Raw genomic sequence first — 16,024 nt, forward strand, 5'->3', positions numbered from 1 at the left:
GTTAAGAGCCAGGGGTAGACTGTGGAGAGACAGGCTGGTGTCTGGTGGAATGCGAGGATCCCGTAGACGGTCTCACTTCAGTTTGCAGCACGCAAGGCACAAGATAGCACAACGCAGTGCATGTGTTCAAGGCAGCTGGGGAATCCCAGAGGCGCAAGAGGATTAGACCCTCATGGAGTTCGAGCTGTGTCAATGAATCCATTCAAAGCAACTGCTGACACAGGGAACTGCCGATGCTGGAATCTCGCGTAGAACACCAAGTGCTGGAGTAGCGACGGGGTCAGGCAGCATGGCTGGAAGTCATGGACAGGCGACGCTTCGAGTTGGGTTCTTCTTTACAATGTTGGGTCTATCCAACCCGAAACTTCACCATTCCAAACAAATCAGGTAATACGAAACATAAATACAGTCAAACCAAACTCAAGTACAATAGCCAGGGTGGAGTGAAATGTTGACTAAAGTTGGGTGGCGAGTGCGTGGAACGTGCTGCCAGGGGTGGTGGTGGAGGCAATTACGATAGTGGTGTTTAAGAAGCTTTTAGACAGGCACATGGATATGCAGGGAATGGAGGGAAATGGATTGCGAGTCGGCAGAGGAGATTTGTCTAACTTGGCCTCGCTTCGGCATGGACATTGTGGGCTGAAGGGCCTGTGCTATACTATTCTGTGTTCTAATTATGTGCTACTGGTCCAGGGGATAGGTACCATCTCTGGATCTGCAAGGTAAAGTGGCCGGGTCCAATATCAAGTTAAGGCCTTGCGCGACCAATTTGATAAACCTTGCCTCTATTTTCTCCCATTAGGGCAAACACAAGCCAAATCTTGCATGGGTTACGGTAGCATTAAGGCCAGACTTTCCACAAGCCAGAGCCTATAAGCACCAGTCCCAGGTTTGACCCTGACCTTGGGTGCTGTCTGCGTGGAGCATGCACGTTCTCCTAATGCAGGGTAGTTGGTGATTTGTTCTCTGCAAGTTGCCCCTGGTGAGAGCGGTGGAATCTGGGATGAGCTTAGAGTTTATGGTTTAGTTCAGAGTTTAAAGATACAGCATGGAAACAGGTCCTTTGCCCCATCAAGTCCAACCCATTCACACCAGTTGTATATTATCCCAATTCCCCATCCACTCTCAACACATTGGCGGCATTTTATAACATAGATGCCAACCCGCACGTCTTTGGGATGTCAGAAGAAACTGAATCACCCAAAGGTAAACCACATGGCCTCAGGGAGACCATACAAACTCCACACAGACAGCACTTGAGATCTAGATCAAACCCGGGTCTCTGGCACGATGCGGCAGCAGCTCTATCTGCTGCCCCACCGTTGATGAGAATGTTGAGAGAAGAAAATGTCGGATTAATGTAAATGTCGCATTAAACCTTGCTTGCACTAAATGTTATTCCCAGGCTTTATTATGTATCTGTACACTGTGGAAGGTTCGATTGTAATCACGTATTGTCTTTCCGCTGACTGGTCAGCACGCAACAAAATGCTTTTCACCTTGGTTCACGTTGACAATTAACTAAACTAAATGAATACTTCTATAAATATAATTGATGATCCAGACTGACTAATGTTGAGTTACATGAAGCTCCTCATCAATAACAGCTGCCCGCGGGTAACTCAAACAGCTCCAGTTGCTCTTCCTTCAGCACAGCAGTTGCTGGGATTAATACCAAGTTGAAGGACACATGTGCAACATTAAAAATAGGGTTGGGCTAGCAAATGGCCGAGGGAGATTACAACAGGACCATTGTACATGACAGAGTGGGGTGGTCAGCTGCAGAGTGACTGATGGTTCAGTGATGTTGTCTGTAAAAAAGTGACTTGAAACTAAACACCACATGGAACTTTCATCTAACTTGCCTGCTCCTGACCAGAACAGTTCTGTTCTCAAAACTAGGTTAGGGTAGCATTACAAGGTATAAGGCGGTAGGTATGTGGAACGAGCTGCCAGAGGAGGTAGTGGATGCAGGTTCTATAACGACATTTATAAGACAGCTACACGGATAGTACAATAGTCGCACCGAAGGGCCTCTTTCCACTCTGTGTGAAACCCTTTGAATGAAGGATATATTACGCCAGAAATGAATGGGCAATATCATCATGGGCTCCATAACTCACCTTGAACAATTCACACTTTTGCAAACCACAGCCATGTGAATCAGTATTTAGTTTAGTTCAGTTTAGAGATACAGCATGGACCAGGCCCTTCGGCCCACCGCGTCTGTGCCGACCAGCCTACACACTAGGGGCAATTTACAATTATACCAAAGCTAATTAGCCAACAAACCTGCGCGTCTTTGGAATGTGGGAGGAAGCCGGAGATCCTGGAGAAAACCCACGCAGGTTGCTGGGACAATGTATAAACTCCATACAAACAGCACATGCAGTTAGGATCGTCCCAGGTCTCTACGCTGCAAGGCAGCAGGTCTTTCACCGCACCACCGTGCTGCCTTTAGACAGAACAGGTTTCATCTTCACTAAAGCCATCAATAATGGAACTAGCAGCTCTATAAACAGCAGGCACACGAGGCTGCAGATGTTGGAAACTGCAGCAAAAATAAAAACCTCTGGAGGGATGAGCAGGTCAGGAGATAAAGAGATGGCCCATGTTTTGGATTGAGTTGCAAGGTGTTGGCTTCAGATGCCAACTATCTCTCGGCCCCCATAGATGCTGCCTGCCTCGTTGAAATCCTCAGCAGGTTTGGTTTTAGCTGTTTAAGCAGTAAAAGGTAGATTACAATTTCAATCCATTATCAATTGTAATTCAGGATCACATCTCGGTGTTGTGAGAAACATACAGATAATCGATGCTTGGGCGGTTTGAGCGGGCTGGAAATGTCACTGTAGAGGAAGGTTTGGAGGATTTGATGGCAGGAGATGGAGAAAGAAGGATGAGGATTGAGCACCCTGACAATGCTGACTGCACTATTTGTTTATGTGTGTGTGTGTGTGTGTGTGTATGGACTTTTTAAATAGTTTATTATGGGTTTTACAGAGTATTATATTTACAATCTGTTGTAGAGAGTCTGAAGAAGGGGTTCAATCTGAAATATCACCCATTCCTTCTCTCCAGAGATGCCGCCTGCCCCACTGAGTTACTCCAGCCTACAGCATCTAGAAGCCGCCCGCGGTCTCCGATAAGGAGGTGGCTGATTTGAGAGCTCCGTGCCGCGAGATGAGCTTGGCCTGTCCCGACATCCCGACCAGAGGGCTTGAACATCAGGCTGTTCGTAGCGGCGACTCTGGAGGGTCAGGGCCCCGGCCACAGGTGAACAAGGTAGGAGGAGGAGGAGGAGGACTGTCTGAACTATATTGCCTTCCACCACAGTGAAGAATGCTGCGTGGATGTCTGTGTTGAATTATGTTGTGTATTGTGTCCTTTTTTAATTATAACCCTGCATGGTACATTACATTTCACTGCACCTTATGGTGCATGTGACAAATACATTTGAACCTGAACTTGAACATTCTGTGTATCTTTTACATATGTGTGGTGCTGCTGCAGGTATTTCATTGTTCTGCTTCAGCACACATGACAATAAAACACTCTGGACTTGTGAATGAAAGTTCCCCCCATTGTATAAAAGCAGCACAAAACGTCACCATGTTGCAGCTTCAGGGCAGATGAACAATGGATATTGATTTTCGGAGCAGGAACTACTTATCTATAACAATGTTTAGATTTATAGGATGCATCACATTGAATCACACACATATTTCTCTGCACATTGTCAAGAGAAGGGAAGTGTTGTTCAACTTCTGAGATCCTGTCAAAGTGGTTCCCTTTCATTAAAAAGGTTCTGGTTTTGTTGTCAAATTCATCCAGATGCCATAGAAACATAGACAATAGGTGCAGGAGGAGGCCATTTGGCTCTTCGAGCCAGCACCGTAATTCATTGTGATCATGACTGATCGTCCCCAATCAATAACCCGTGTCTGCCTTCTCCCCATATCCCTTGATTCCACTAGCCCCTAGAGCTCTATCTTTGCAGCCAGAGCCAGACCTTTAGCACTGATGGATTTGACTTTACTCTTGTGCACAGATTTTGTTCTTTGCTCTGGAACAGTGCAGTTGTTGAGCAATGTTTCATTTACTTATGTCCCCGTCAGTTGTTTTTTTCCACAGTGACAGCTGGTATTCAGTGCACCGGGAGTTAATGATAAGTATTCTTTTGTTTTTTTACACATATTTTCCCCCAAGACGTTGCTGGTAAGAACATCAAGTGATGGGGTAGCTCAACAGGTCAGACAGCATCTCTGCAGGACATGGATAAGCAATGTTTTCAGGTCGGGACCCTTCTTCAGAAAGAGGATGGATAGGCAAGGTTTTAAGTTGGGACCTTTCTTTAGAAGAAGATACCTGACCCGTAACATAGCCTATCCGTGTTTACTTTGGACTTTAGGGAATCAACATGGAAACAGGCCCTTCAGCCCACTGAGTCCACACCAACCAGCGATCACCCCATATACTAATACTGTCCTACACACTTGAGATAATTTACAGAAGCCAATTATCCTACATAGAAACATAGAAAATCGGTGCAGAAGGAGGCCATTCGGCCCTTTGAGCCAGCATTCATTGTGATCATGGCTGATCATCTACAATCAGTAACACGTGCCTGCCTTCTCCCCATACCCCTTGATTCCGCTAGCCCCTAGAGCTCTATCTAGCTCTCTTTTAAATTCATCCAGTGAATTGGCCTCCACTGCCTTCTGTGGCAGAGAATTCCACAAATTCACAACTCTCTGGGTGAAAAAGGTTTTCTCATCTCAGTTTTAAATGGCCTCCCCTTTATTCTTGGACTGGTGGCCCCTGGTTCTGTTCTCCCCCAACATTAGGAAGATTTTTCCTGCATCAAGCTTGTCCAGTCCTTTTATAATGTTATATGTCTATAAGATATCTCCTCATCCTCCTAAATTCCAGTGAATACAAGCCCAGTCTGTCCAATCTTTCCTCATAAGGCAGTCCCACTATCCCGGGGATTAACCTTGTGAACCTACGCTGCGCTGCCTCTCTAGCAAGAACGTCCTTCCTCAAATTAGGAGACCAAGACTGCACACAATACTCCAGATGTGGTCTCACCAGGGCCCTGTACAACCGCAGAAGGACCTCTTTGCTCCTATACTCGACTCCTCTTGTTATGAAGGCCAACATCTCATTAGCTTTCTTTACTGCCTGCTGAACCTGCATCTTTGGAATGTGGGAGGAAACCGGAGCATCCGGAGAAAACCCATGCGGTCACAGGGAGAACAAACAAACTCGGACCAGACAGCACCCGTAGTCAGGATCGAACCCGGGTTTCTGGCAGTGTGAGGCAGTACTCTATCACTGTGCCCACAAATACTTTTATCGCTAATGGATTTGTTCTGCACAAGATGATAGCATCTGCACTTCCTTATGCCTGCAATTGGTGGTAAGAGATTTGTATTAGATTCAGAGCTTTAGGTGGGACTTGGTAATTGGAAATTAAACGCGTTCGCAAGCTAGCTTGCCATGAGGTACCATCCACCCACATATAGCCCCACAACCCATTGGTGGCTTTGCAGTGCAGTTGAACCTTGGATCCTGGACTCAGGATGAGCCTGCCAGTTCCCCACTAGCGAAAAGAAAGGATTGACTTAAACAGGAGCAAAACATGAAAGAAAAACAGAAAACAGCAAATACTCAGCAGGTCAAGCAGCATCCGAGGAGGGGAACATCACTTCTGGATTCCTTACCTGCTGCTCAGCCATGAGACAACTTCTGAGTGCAGTGAGATAGACACAGTGCCGGAGTAACTCAGCAGGTCAGGCAGCATCTCTGGAGAAAAAGGATGGGTGACGTTTCAGGTGGGAACCCTTCTTCAGACTCAGTACAGTGCTGACATTACTAAATGAGTGATCCAGGGACCCGAGCTGTGGAATTGAAATTCAGCTGATGATACACAATTAAAATGAAAAACGAGTTAGTAATAATTTCCACAAAGCTGTCAAAGAAATATCCTGCAGACACAATGAACTGCAGATGCTGGTTTACAAAAATAGACCAAAGTGCTGGAGTAACTCAGTGGGTCAGACAGCATCCCTGGTAAACATGGATAGGTGACGTTTCGGATCGGAACCATTCTTCAGACTGAGGCATCTTGGTGAGTATAGAAACATAGAAAATAGGTGCAGGAGTAGGCCATTCGGCCCTTCGAGCCTGCACCATCATTCAATATGATCATGGCTGATCATCCAACTCAGTATCTTGTACCTGCCTTCTCTCCATACCTCCTGATCCCTTTAGCCACAAGGGCCACATCTAACTTCCTCTTAAATATAGCCAATGATCTGGCCTCAACTACCTTCTGTGGCAGAGAATTCCACGGATTCGCCACTCTCTGTGTGAAAAATGGTTTTCTCATCTCAGTCCTAAAAGACTTCCCTCTTATCCTTAAACTGTGACCTCTAGTTCTGGACTTCCCCAACATCCGGAACAATCTTCCTGCATCTAGCCTGTCCAACCCCTTAAGAATTTTGTAAGTTTTTATAAGATCCCCCCCCCTCAATCTTCTAAATTCTAGCGAGTACAAGCTGAGTCTATCCAGTCTTTCTTCATATGAAAGTCCTGCCATCCCAGGAATCAGTCTGGTGACCTTCTCTGTACTCCCTCTATGGCAAGAATGTCTTTCCTCAGATTAGGAGACCAAAACTGTACGCAATAATGAATGTCGGGGTGAAGGGCCTGTTTGTTCTGCTGTGTGACGTCATGACTGCTGGAAAGGAGTTTGCCTCAACAAGATTTGTTAATCAGTTAATCATTTAAGTTCCACAGCTTGGGCTATTTGAGGGATACCCATTGTTCTGAGCGGACTCCCTTCCAACAACGCAGTGAGATCATTGTGTTTAAGAAGGAACTGCAGATGCTGGAAAATCGAAGGTACACAAAAATGCTGGAGAAACTCAGCGGGTGCAGCAGCATCTATGGAGCGAAGGAAATAGGCAACGTTTCGGGCAGGCCCGAAACGTTGCCTATTTCCTTCGCTCCATAGATGCTGCTGCACCCGCTGAGTTTCTCCAGCATTTTTGTCTACCAGTGAGATCATTTATCACTTCGGTTTAAATGTCATGGCATCCCTGGAACATTTTGTCTTCAAGAGTTCTCTTGGTTAACTCAAGACATTAGAACTTCCTCTGCGGAAATTCAGTGTCTGGAACTGAGTCCTTTAATAGTGAGGAAATAGCTTTCTTGGACATCGAACTGATGCTGAGTTTTTCCACTCCAGTGTTGTTTTGATCAGCAGTATGTGAAATAGTTTCACTTCATGAAGCCCGCCAATTATTCTCTCTGAAGGAGACAGAGCAGGAAAAAAACAGCAAAACCACAGCTGAGATCAGTGCTAATTTTACCAATGACTCCCTGTTAAGGAATCATCTTCCAAGTCGGATGTTGGCTGGGAGCAAGTGCATCACTTGCCATGTCTGGATCCCTGGTTATTCCGTCTGATCTCCTTCTGCTGAAGCACATTCACTTTCCGGTCTTCCCTTTTATTACCCTGGACCAACTCCATGCACATAAAAAAAGATGAGGAGGTCAAACTAATTCAAGGGAGCAGCCAACAAAAGGTGGGATACCCTCTAACCGGTGGGATCTTGGAGCGGATGTCCACAGATGCCAGCAGGATGGATGGTAAACGGTGAAGTAGGCATTGAGGATACTTGCCTTTATAGGTTGACACATGGCCTTTATAACAAGAGGAATCGAATACAGGAGCAAAGAGGTCCTTCTGCAGTTGCACAGGGCCGTAGTGAGACCACACCTGGACTATTGTGTGCAGTTTTGGTCCCCTAATGTGAGGAAGGACATTCTTGCTATTGAGGGAGTGCAGCGTAGGTTTACAAGGTTAATTCCCGGGATGGCGCGACTGTCATATGCTGAGAGAATGGAGCAGCTCGGCTTCTACACTCTGGAGTTTAGAAGGATGAGAGGGGATCTCATTGAAACATATAAGATTGTTAAGGGTTTGGACGCGCTAGAGGAAGGAAACAGATTAGGAGACTAAAACTGTACGCAATAATGATTGTCGGGGTGAAGGGCCTGTTTGTTCTGCTGTGTGACGTCATGACTGCTGGAAAGGAGTTTGCCTCAACAAGATTTGTTAATCAGTTAATCATTTAAGTTCCACAGCTTGGGGGATGTTGGGGGAGTCTAGAACCAGGGGCCACTTAAGAATAAGTCATTTAGAACGGAGACGAGGAAACACTTTTTCTGCCTCAAAGGGCGGTGGAGGCAGGTTTTCTGGATGCATTCAAGAGAGAACTAGATAGGGCTCTTAAAAATAGCGGAGTCAGGGGATATGGGGAGAAGGCAGGAATGGAGTACTGATTGGGGATGAATGGCGGTGCTGGCTCGAAGGGCCAAATGGCCTACTCCTGCTCCTGTTGTCTATTGTCTATTGACTAGCAGGAAAATCATGCTGGAACTGTATATGACATCAACTGTGAACTGTGTAAGAACGAACTGCAGATGCTGGTTTAAACCAAAGGTAGACACATACTGCTGGTGTAACTCAGTGGGTTAGGCAGCACCCTTCTTCAGTCTGAAGAAAGGTCTCGACCCGAAACGTCACCCATTCCTTCTCTCCAGCGATGCTGTCTGACCCACTGAGTTACTCCAGCTTTTTGTGTCTATCTTCAGTTTAAACCAGCATTTGAATTTTGTGTCTATCTTCAGCTTAAACCAACATTTGCAGTTCCTTCCCACATATTGGCCAAACATGGAAACGAGAAGACCTAGAGGTGAAGTGGTGAGGGTAAAGTTTAAAGGAGATGTGCGGAGCAAGCTTTTTTATACAGAGGGTGGTGGGTGCCTGGAACACGTTGTCAGAGTTTTCATTGAAACAGATATGATAGTGACATTTAAGAGTCGTTTCAATGGGCACATGGATGGGCGGGGATTGGAGGATTACGGATTACGGGCAGGGATTAGTTCATTTTGTCACTGTGTTCAGTACAGACATTGTGGGCTGAAGGGCCTGTTCCGGTGTTGTACTATGTATGTTATACGAGTTCTGGCATGGGAACACACTGAAAGGCGTTAGATAGAAACTATTCAACAGTTCCAGTTAAACTATTTGAAGAGCCGTAACCCTGTGGGCACTGGCCAGATGCTGGAAAATGGAAGTGACAGAACCCGTTTTTGGCTGGCATGGATATAACGGGCTGAATGGCCGCATGGTATTGTGCAAAATCCCCACAACACCGAGCTACAAACAAGTCAGAAAATTCCCGGGGTTCAAGCAGTCATAGGTTGAATGATCTGCTGCCTTATGTAACAAGGTTTTCACCAAACCGTTAACTCACCGTATGTGTGCATCCGACAATAAACTCGACTTGAATTGAAGACTGGTGGCACTGCAACGCAACGGACACCTCCTTCTTGGGCAGTCCCCTGGGACCGAGGGTGACTTGCTTTATGGGCTCTGAGGTGACGGATGGGGCAGGTTCAGCCATTGGTGAGGCAGGTCATTGTGATGAGTAGGTCACTGTTTGCTTTGAACGCATGGCCTCGGCGTTCTCAGTGGCTCAGCGCCAGTGACCTGGGCTCGATCCTGACCTCGGGCGCTCTCTGTGAAGTTTGCAAGTTCTCTCTCTGTCCACGTGGGTGATCAGGTTTCCTCCCACATCCCAAAAACCTGTATGTTAATTGACCTTTGTAAATTGCCACCAGTGTGTAGTGAATGGGTGAGAAAGTGGGATAACATGGAACTAGTATAAACAGGTGATCAATGGTCGGCGTGCACTCGATGGGCTGAAGGGCCAATTTCCCTGCTATATCTCTAAACTAACCTAATCCCAGATGAATGCTCCTTCTTCATCTTGAGTGATTCCCTGGAACCAGTGGGGATGTTGCATCTCCTCACAGAGACTTGGAGCACTTCTTTGAATCTGTTCCTCTGCCTGGTAATCTCTTCCCTTTACACGCAGAGCAATTTCACATTCATTCTGAGACAAAAGAGCATGTAAGCCAAAATGCTGTTAATTACACAGAACAATATAGTACGAGAACAGGCCCTTCAGCCCAATGTCTTCAGCCCAGTGTACCGCACAAGGTGTCACAGCCAATTTTTATCTGTCTGCAAATATACAGGCAGACTATGTATGCAAGAGACATTCTTAGCGAAGCAAGACTTGGACAAACTCAATTCTCTCAATGACAACTTTCATGGGGCTGGGGAGTCTACAACTGACCTTGGCATGGGAATAGTCAGAGGTGGGATACCAGGTGGTGTGGCTATTCTATGGAACAAGAAGCTTGACTCATCAGTAAATGTGATTCGGCTTGATGTTGACTGGTGCATTGCCATACACAACGACAAGGAGTTTGTTATCCTGAATGTATATACACACTATGAATGCCATCAGAATGAGGATGAATATTTAAATAGCCTTGCTTTCATCTATTCTTTCATTCAAAACAATAATTATTGTAGTGTATATGTCATTGAGGATATGAATGCAGATATCTCAGATAGGAACTCATTATTTGCCAATCATATGGCTCAGTTCTGTCAAGATAATAATTTAATATTGTCAAGCAAAGTGCTTTTACCTACAGATAGCTATACTTATATTAGTGAGGCCTGGCACACCACATCATGGCTGGACCACTGTATTAGTACAGCTGATGCACATGCCTCATTGGGGTGTATGAGCATTCTGTACGGGGCAGCAATGACTGATCATTTACCTGTTGCTATGACAATAAATGTTGAACACATACCTGTGGTATCCAGAGATAGAAATAGCTTTAATACAGAAAAACTGGACTGGTCAACCCTCACAAAGGAAGACATCCTAGCCTATTATGCCCATACAGATAAATCCTTAAGCAATATTCATCTACCTAAAGATGCAATAATATGTAGTAATGTTAATTGTAAAGATATGACGCATAGGAGAGATATCTGCTCCATGTATAATGATATAGTAAGCGCCTTATATGTAGGCAGTAAGCCCTACTGCAAGCATAAAAATAAGACACATAACATCAGGCCTGGCTGGAATAAGTATGTAGCTGAGTATCATACTGAAGCCCGTGAAGCCACTAAATCATGGGCTATGGCAGGTAGACCCAGACAGGGGCCTGTGTTTGAGCACAAGAAGCTCACTAATGCAAGGTATAAATATGCTGTTCGCTTCATCTGTAAAAATGAGCAAGCTATGAGGGCTGATTCCATGGCTAAGAAGCTGCTAAGTAACAATGCTACAGATTTTTGGAAGGAAGTGAGAGCTCTTAGCAGTTGCAAAACATCTCTACCATGTACTGTAGAAGGAATCTCCAGAACAGCTAATATCGCGGAGTTATGGTGACAACATTATAGCACTTTATTCAACTGTGTCCAAGGTGACTTGTATAGGGTGGACAATATTGATAGTAATGACTCGATGGTGATTTTGTCACATGAGGTGTATCATGCCATGAACAAGCTGTCCAACAACAAAGCAAGTGGCTTGGATCATATCTCTGCTGAACATCTTAAGTATGCGAGTATGAGGATAGCTTCTCTCCTAGCTAGTTGTTTTACTGGCTTTATGATTCATGGCTTGTTACCAGACTCAATGTTGTCTGCCCTGTTAGTGCCGGTCATTAAAGACAAAGCTGGTAAAGTAGGCAGCCTAAATAATTACAGGCCCTAGCTTTAGCCAGCATATTGACAAACGTCTTAGAAAGAGTTCTGCTGGATAGAATAAATGAGTTTGTTAACTCCACAGATAACCAGTTTGGCTTTAAAGCTAAACATGGCACTGACTTATGCATATATGCCCTAAAGGAGATTGTAAACAAATATAGAGGCAAAAACTCTTCAATCCATATGTGCTTTATTGATGCTTCCAAAGCCTTTGACCGTGTTAATCACAGAAAGCTGTTTGGTAAAATGAGTCAAAGAAGGGTGCCTGAATACATTGTTAGAATTCTGGCCTACTGGCATGCCCACCAGACTATGCAAATAAAATGGGGCAATAGGGTCTCAGCCCCATTTGGGGTTAGCAATGGTGTTAGACAAGGGGGAATTTTGTCCCCAGTCCTTTTTAATCTATATATTGATGATCTGTCTAAACAATTGAAAGCCTGTAACACTGGGTGTGTGATTGGTAATATTTTAGTGAACCATATTATGTATGCAGATGATCTTGTGGTCTTTAGTCCATCTAGCGCTGGTCTCCAGCAGCTCCTTACTATATGTTCCGTGTATGGTGTGGAACATGACATTAAATATAATGCTAGTAAGAGTGCTGTTATGATCTGTAGAACCAAAGAGGATAAATGCCTAAAATATCCTGATTTTAAATTGTCTGACAACAATCTTAGTGTCTGTAATAAGATAAAATATCTAGGGCATATTATTACAGAACAAATGACAGATGATGAGGATATTTATAGGCAACGACGCATGCTGTATGTACAGGCAAATATCCTCTTGCGTAAATTTGGTGCGTGTGCAGATGTGGTGAAGATGTCGCTATTTAGCGCATACTGCACACCACTCTACACTGCGCACCTGTGGTCGAACTATTTAAAGACAAGTATGCAGAGACTAAAGGTGGCATATAACGGTGCCATGAGAACACTGCTAAGGCAACCTAGATGGTGTAGTGCCAGTAATATGTTTGTGGCTGCAGGAGTCAGTACTTTAGAAGCTATCCTAAGACACCACATGTATAAATTCATTTGCAGGATAAATGACTCTAAAAATGTGCTTATTGTGGCCTTGACAAACATAAGGGTTAGCACTACACGCTACGAATCCCAGTTGTGGAGACACTGGTATCGTTGTCTCGTTGTAGGACAGTGATCATCTTTTAATCTGGATTTTTAACTTAAGTATTGTGGGTTTACAAAATATATAAATTATGATGTTTTTATGTGACATACCATGATTTTATATATATTTATATTTGATGTGCAATGCATTTTTAATGTAATGTTGCCCCTTGTCTGGACCTTGAGTCTGTAATAAAGATTATTATTATTATTATTATTATACACATCTTCCATTTCCCTGCATATATATTTGCCTATCCAAAAGTCTCTTTGGAAGCCATGTCAGTAAACCTGGGATCTGTCTAGTGTGCTTCCAATGTCCACTACCTGCCTGCGCCAGGATATGGACAACACTGCCCTCTTCTGGACTGCGTGCAATTCATTCCATTCTGTGTAACATTTTGGCTTCAATTGTCTTCAACTTTAATCTAGCTTAGAGATACAGAGCTTCTCTTTATTGAATCAGAGCTGTACAGCATGGAAACAGGCTCTTCTGCCCATCATATTTATGCCGACCATGTTGGCATTCAGGCCAGTCCCAATTGCCAGCATTTGGCCGATAGGTCTCTCAACCCTCCCTATCCGTATATCTGTCCAACATATATCTGCTGTTATTCTCACTACCATTAACTCCTGCCATTGAGAACGTGGAATTCAAGATCAGACTCTTGAACACTATACAGCACTAAACTATGAACTACGAACTATCTTGGTTGCACTTTGGATTTGGGACTTTTTTCACTAATATTGGGGTCTCTAATTTATAGATTTTTTTATGATGTTGTTTTTGAGTACTGTGGGTCTAGGTCTATTAAACTGCTGCAAACAGGAATTTAATTGTTTTGTTTTCTGTACATACGACAATTAAACACACTTACTTTCATAATCTATAACTGGATTATTTTCCCCACTAGGAGTTTTATGTGTTAATGATCCACATATTTGTTGTGATCTAAGGATTAAATGAGCAATGACTAACATCTGAAGAATTAATACATAGTTAGAGCAAGTATATTGTTCTTTAAGAAACACGATCCCAACAGGAAAATTGGTCAAGCCCTTCGTTAATGTCAGTGTTGAAAAGAGTATTTATCAAAGGGAACGGCTGGTATTGTTACCAGAGAGAGCAGTGAGCCAAAAGATTAGAAGTTCCGAATCCAACAATGCTAGACCAGGACTTTGGTGAGAAAAGGGAAGGTAGTGTTGGGATGTAATCTTGTGAGAAGCTTAAAATCAGACCCTGACAGTTGGTGTAAATCTGTGAAAAGACATAAAACTTGACCTAGAATTTCAAAAAGCCTTTGACAAGGTCCCACACAAGAGATTAGGGTGGAAAATTAGAGCACATGGTATTGGGAGTAGGGTATTGACATGGATAGAGAACTGGTTGGCAGACAGGATGCAAAGAGTAGGAATTAACGGGTCCTTTTCAGAATGGCAGGCAGTGACTAATGGGGTGCCGCAAGGCTCGATGCTGGGACTCCACTTATTTACAATATATGTTAATGATTTAGTCGGGGGAATTAAATCTGACATCTCCAAGTTTGCAGATGACACAAAGCTGGGTGGCAGTGTGAGCTGTGAGGAGGATGCTATGAGGCTGCAGTGTGACTTGGATAGGTTGGGTGAGTGGGCAGATGCATCGCAGATGCAGTACAATGTGGATAAATGCGAGGTTATCCACTTTGGTGGCAAGAACAGGAATGGCATCAGATTAGGAAAAGGGGAGGTGCAACGAGACCAGGGTGTGCTTGTACATCAGTCACTGAAAGTAAGCATACTGGTACAGCAGGCAGTGAAGAAAGCTAATGGCATGTTGACCTTCATTGCGAAAGGATTTGAATATAGGAACAAGGTGGTTTTATTGCAGTTGTACAGGGCACTGGTGAGACCACACCTGGAGTATTGTGTGCAATTTTGGTCTCCTAATTTGAGGAAAGACATTCTTGCTATTTTTCTATGTTTTTTTTACACATGAAAACAGGAGAAATTATGTTGTGAAGCGAGAAATAATTCAGGCAAACAGTTTATTGTCTGTCTTCAAGAGGGTAAAGAAAATATTTTGGAAATAGTGGAGAAAGATCAAGTCTAACACGTTTTATTGTCATATGTATTGAAACAGAACAATTAAATTCTTACTTACAACAGCACAACAGGTTACTAAACACAGTACTTACTAGACAATATAATGAACCAACATTAAAAAAAAAACATATATAAAACCCATTATATTTCAAGAACAAAGCCTGCAGTCCCTAGTGCACTCAAGGCAGTTTGGAGTTCATCGTTTAGTTGGAGTTCCTAATGATCAATAGCCTGATAGTGGTTGTGAAGAAGCTGTCCCCCCCCCGCCATGGGTACCATTTAACCTGTGCTACCTGCTCCATGGTCAGATAGTCGGCGACTAAACCGTCTCCCCCACCTGGTTTGCCAGGTGAGGAGGGGGCTGTGGACCCCCAGCAGGACCAAAAACAAGACCTGTCAAAGAGGGAATGAGCTCCTACCGAGCCAACGACCGTCCACACTTCAGTAGAAGTTGCGATCACTGTCGTACACGGCACTGTAAGGCACCGTGGCAGGTGATGTTTTCAACCATGATGACGATGTTCCTAAACCTGGATGTTAGTTTCAAGAGATCACATTGTTTTGCCAATGATCATGGATTTTTCTACAGAATAATCACATTAACGTATTTGTACTCAGACTTAAAAACGCAACATGATTTAACATGGCTCGCTTGTTGCTGCTTTACATTTTGAAGAATTTTGAGATGTGCCACTGGGAACAAACTCACTCTTTCAACCCTGCTTGCACCAACTGACAAGAACCTCTGCCTCATTTTGACAGCCAAGAGCTTCCACTTTCCATCAGTGTAGTGTTTGCGCCAACAGCAGTATCAATGAAATTGATTCAATAATATTTTGACCAATGCCAAACAGCAAACCTGAATTCTCTTATGGAAATGCTGCTTACTTGCATTGAGGAGAATGAATGACTTCCTTCTGCCAGTGTAGGCTTTTTAAAAACTAATTGTAACTCCTTGGCATCAGTTTAGAAATCGACTAATAAAAATTTGAGTTAAATAGTTAAAATGCTGGAATTAGTACGCTGTAGTGGAGTCTGTGCTACATGAGATTGTAAAACACATACTGACTCACTAATTGAATCACACATATACGGACTCTGTGCCGAAGACCAGTGATGGACAGCAGAGTAGGCTACGTAGACTGAA

Source organism: Leucoraja erinacea, chromosome 12, assembly GCF_028641065.1.
Source record: "Leucoraja erinacea ecotype New England chromosome 12, Leri_hhj_1, whole genome shotgun sequence".
Taxonomy (NCBI): domain Eukaryota; kingdom Metazoa; phylum Chordata; class Chondrichthyes; order Rajiformes; family Rajidae; genus Leucoraja; species Leucoraja erinaceus.